Consider the following 5,066-nt stretch of genomic DNA (forward strand, 5'->3'; position numbering starts at 1 on the left):
ACACCCGGTCCAAGAGCCTTCACGATGCTGTGTTTTAATTAAACAGTCGGATTCCCCTTGTCCGCAGCAGTTCTAATTCGGCTGTTAGGTGCCGGCCGAGAGACCCGGCCCCGGAGGTCTCCCCCCGAGGCGAGACTCATAAGCCCGAGAGATCCACGGAGCCTAGGCTCGGCGCGCGAGGCTCCAGGGACACCGCCCCGACCCACCGAAGCCCCACCACCGGCGGTGGCCCGCTACGAGTCCACACACGCACGAGAGACCGCAACCCCCCCACGCGGACCTACGTTCCATTGCGTCCCTCCGCGTCCCATCGGGGGAGAGCGAAGGGCCGGACGCTCGAGCTTAGCCGGGGGCGGCCCACCCGGCGACGGGCGTCGGGAGCCCGGCCCGGCTTAGGTAGGGAGAGGGAGGCCGAAGGCGGTCATCCGACGGAGGTTAGTCCCGAAGGACGCTCCCCCGCCGGCATCCCACCGACGACCGGCTCCCCTACCGTCGACCTGACCGAGGCCCCCTAAGCGCCACCGCCGAGGGGGGGACACGCACCGGGGCTTAAGGTCTCGCTCGCCGCGACCCACTCTCATCGACCCCGACAGACAGACGGAGCCTTGTTCACGGGGGTTTGGATATACTGGGGGGACAATCTCTCGCCGTGCGCTTCCTCGCGCGCAGGACCCAGTGGGGGGGGGCCCGAAGGTGGACCGGGAACAGCTCCCCGTCGCACGGGCAGCACCGGGCTTTCGGACCCCGCATCAGCAGACACGGGCCCGACCGAGCTCAGCCATTAGAGCCAATCCTTATCCCGAAGTTACGGATCCGTCTTGCCGACTTCCCTTACCTACATTGTTCCAACACGCCAGAGGCTGTTCACCTTGGAGACCTGATGCGGATATGGGTACGGCCTGGGGGGAAATTCACTATACCTCCCCCGGATTTTCAAGGGCCGATGGGAAACGTCCCGGCCGTCGCATAGCGCATGCGACGCCTTTCAGAGCGTTGAGCCCCTATCTCGGGGTCGAACCCATTCCAGGGCGCTCCAGCTCTTTAGCAAGGAGAGAGAATCCTCCCCGGGGTCCCCACCGGCGTCTCCGGGTTCGTTTGCGTTACCGCCACGGGAGCGCCTCTCGGCGGCTCGATCTCCACCAATCCCAGGTACGGGGATATTGGCCCGATCCCCTTTCGGTCAGCGCGAGGCAGACGAGACCATCGCCCCAGCATTTTCCGAACGGCGCTCGCCTATCCCTTAGGACCGACTAACCCACGGCCAAGCGCTGTCGGCGTGGAACCCTTCTCCACTTCGGCCTTCAAAGTTCTCATCTGAATATTTGCTACTACCACCAAGATCTGCACCCGCGGCGGCTCGACCCAGGCTCGCGCCAAAGGCTTCTGCGCCACCGCGGCGCCCCTCCTACTCGTCGCGGCATACGGTCCCATGAGTCTCGGTTCTCTCTCTCATTCTCGCTGGCTTTTGGGGGGGGTGGGAGACAAGTACCGCCAGCGACGGCCGGGTATGGGCCCGACGCTCCAGCGCCATCCATTTTCAGGGCCAGTTGATTCGGCAGGTGAGTTGTTACACACTCCTTAGCGGATGCCGACTTCCATGGCCACCGCCCCGCTGTCTATATCAACCGACACCTTTCTTGGGGTCTGATGAGCGTCTGCGTCGGGCGCCTTAACCCGCGCGTTCGGTTCATCCCGCAGCACCAGTTCTGCTTACCAAAAGTGGCCCACTCGGCACCGTCAATTCCATGCCCGGCTCCAAGCCTGCGAGCCGGGCCTCTTACCCATTTAAAGTTTGAGAGTAGGGCGAGGCCCGTTTCGGCCCCGCGGCCTCCAGTCATTTCTTTACCGGATAAAACTTGAAGTTTCGGCGCCGGCTATCCTGAGGGAAACTTCGGAGGGAACCAGCTACTAGATGGTTCGATTAGTCTTTCGCCCCTATACCCAGGTCGGACGACCGATTTGCACGTCAGGACCGCTGCGGGCCTCCACTCAGGGTTTCCCCTGGCTTCGCCCTGCCCAGGCATAGTTCACCATCTTTCGGGTACCACCGCGTATGCTCTGGCTCCGCTCTCCGCACGTGGGAAGAGCAGGCCGGTGGTGCGCCGCCCGCCCCCTCGGAGGGTTAGGACGGATCCCACCTCAGCCGACGCGCGCCGGCCTTCACCTTCGTTGCGCCTCCGGGGGTTCTGGTCCCTTCGACTCGCATACGCGTTAGACTCCTTGGTCCGTGTTTCAAGACGGGTCGTTCGGGGTCCGAACTTAGCCGCTGACCTTAGGCGTTCGGGTGCTGTGGGCCTGGATCGCCCCCCGCATCGCCGTAGCGGGCCTAGCCCGGGGCTGAGGACAGCCCAGCCGGCCCGCTTCGACCGAACGATCGGGGGGGGCCCCCATCCCCATCCCGGAGGAGGGGAGAACGCGGAAAGGACATTGCTCCACGGCCCCGGCGTTATCGGCGAAGTCGGAGCGAGGGGCTGTAGCGGAACGCCCGTGTCCGGGGGCCGCGTGGGGACTCCCTTCTCCGGACGGACCTACCTTCACCCTCGGGCCCTTCCAAGCCTAACCGGAGCCGGTCGCGACTCACCACCACGCGGGGAAAGTACACCGGGCGGGGCCGGACCTCCGTACGCCCGACAGGCCCGAAGTCCAGAGGCGAAGCGCAGAGCCGAAGCGGGGAGCGGTGGAGTCGGCACCCCACCCCTCTCGCCCGGATACGCTCGCACCCCCGACCGCGGAACCCGACGAGCGCGGGGCCGTCCGCCCGGCTGAATCCCCCGGGGCAGTCTTCTCGGTCCCCGTACGTTTACCTCTCAACGGTTTCACGCTCTGTTGAACTCTCTCTTCAAAGTCCTGTTTCAACTTTCCCTCACGGTACTCGGTTCGCTATCGGTCTCGTGCCGGTATTTAGCCTTAGATGGAGTTTACCACCCGCTTTGGGCTGCATTCCCAAGCAACCCGACTCCGAGAAGCCCGACCTACCCGGGCGGGAACGCGGGACTCGCTACCGGGCTTTCACCGTCTATGGGAAGAAGCCACGTTCGCGAGGACTTGGTCCCGCGTCCGCACCGAGACGGATCTTACGGACTTCCGTACGCTACATTTCCCGGCCAACCCCGGTCAGGGGAAAGTGGGATTCAGCGCTGGGCTCTTCCCTGTTCGCTCGCCGCTACTAAGGGAATCCTTGTTAGTTTCTTTTCCTCCGCTTACTGATATGCTTAAGTTCAGCTGGTCGTCTCGTCTGATCTGAGGCCGCACACAGAGGTTTCTTATGCGGGGGCGAGGGCGGAGGCGGAGGGCCGAAGGCTAGGGGCGAGGGGCGAGAGCCCGGCACGAGACCGAACTCCGCGACACCTTCCCCCCCACCCCGGCCGCTCGCCCGCCCGCTCACTCGCCCGCTCGCTGGGTTTAATCGGCACTCGCCACCCCCGCGTCCGACTGCGCGGAGCCCCGCTCGGGACTCGGGGAGAGACCGTAACGGACGTGGACCCGGACCTACTCGGCTCTCCCTCCGTTCCCTGTACGGAGCTCTCTCGCAACACGGGCCGCGTGGACTGGCTCGGAACCGAGTCTTCGTTTGGGAAGACGAAGGGCCGTTTTCAGGCCCTGCGAGCTTCCAGCCGCGGTCTCTCTCTCTCAGCGGGGGCGCGGAGACCGATCGATGGGTAAAGCGACCCTCAGACAGGCGTGGCCGCGGGATGGACCCCCGCGGCCGCAATATGCGTTCGAAATTTCGATGATCTGTGTCCTGCAATTCACATTAGTTAACGCAGATGGCTGCGTTCTTCATCGAAGCACGAGCCGAGTGATCCACCGCTAAGAGTCGTATTCGGGTTTGTGCCCGGCCCGTTACAGGCCGGGCGAAGGAAGCCATTCGAACAAGAGACAATTTTTGCCAATATATTTCAAGCCGGGTGCCTTCCACCCCCGTGCAGGGGGGGAAAGGTCATTGAACCTGGGCGTCACCACCGGACCGAGGAGTTACGGCCCGGGGGACGATCGCCCGAGTAGGTGCCCGAGACTTACGTGGTTTAGGAGACCGGGGTCTAGGCACCCGCCGTTCCCGGCGAGGCCCAGGGGTTTGGTTCGCTGCGTTACGGGTCCCGGTCTAAGGCATTCAGGCGTGCGCTCAAAGCCAAGCTCTCCACCCCGGAGGGTATGAGCGAGGCCCGGTGGTACGCTCCCAAGTCCCCGCTTAGGGGAAGGCGCTGGGTAGATCCCACCTAGTCAGGACCGGCGGGCACCGGCCGTCTCCTTTCGGGTGTTTATAAACGCATCCGGGGTTCGTGAGGCCCCTTCAACTCGCGCACCGGCCTTAGACTATTATACGGTCCGTCTCTGCGAAGCCAACATCGGGGGTATTTTGCATGCGCTCTTAAGCTCCGCTCTAACCCCGTGAGGGGAAAGAGTTTCGCCCGGCGGTACGCTCCCGTCCACCACCGCCCCCTGTGCCGGGGGGATGGGTTCAGGGAGATCCCACCGAGGCCGGCGAGCACCGGCCAACGCCCTGGGGGTGAGTAAGCCCCTTTGACTCGCGCACGCACAATCAAGCCTTCAACGATCAATGGTTTTTTGGGTTTAACTACCCGGCGGGCGGCTCCGGCGCCACTCTTCCCCCCGCGAACGGGAGGGGCGGACCGGGGTACCTATGCACCTAAGGCGGTCCTCGCATAACCCCGAGTTCCGAAGCCGGCTCGCTACGTCCACCCACCCGGAGGGGGGAGAGACTCACGTCGGCCGACGACGAAAGGTACGAGGCTTCTGCGGTCCATACCTTGAAGGTACCCGCCGGGGGGGAGGTTCGGCCTCTCGAGTCCGACTCGACAACCGGCACGGACTGCGGGCGCCGACCGCGGCCAGGTCACCGTTATTGATCCTTCCGCAGGTTCCCCTACGAAAACCTTGTTACGACTTTTACTCCCTCTAGATGTCCGGGTTCGATCGACTTCCCATCGCCCGGAGGCGACCCCCGTTCGAGGGCCGCCCCGGGGACGGTCCGAGGACCTCACCGAGGCATCCGATCGGTAGTAGCGACGGGCGGTGTGTACAAAGGGCAGGGACTTAATCGACGC

The 5,066-nt window shown here is 64.3% G+C and overlaps 1 non-coding gene across 1 annotated transcript; it reads right to left on the minus strand.

Moving 5' to 3' along the window:
• Positions 1–3,665: 3,665 nt before the first annotated feature.
• On the minus strand, positions 3,666–3,819 carry LOC136679829 (5.8S ribosomal RNA). The gene has a single exon (XR_010796613.1). It is a non-coding gene; the product is annotated as a 5.8S ribosomal RNA (ribosomal RNA).
• Positions 3,820–5,066: the final 1,247 nt, after the last annotated feature.

Source organism: Hoplias malabaricus, chromosome Y (assembly GCF_029633855.1).
Source record: "Hoplias malabaricus isolate fHopMal1 chromosome Y, fHopMal1.hap1, whole genome shotgun sequence".
Taxonomy (NCBI): domain Eukaryota; kingdom Metazoa; phylum Chordata; class Actinopteri; order Characiformes; family Erythrinidae; genus Hoplias; species Hoplias malabaricus.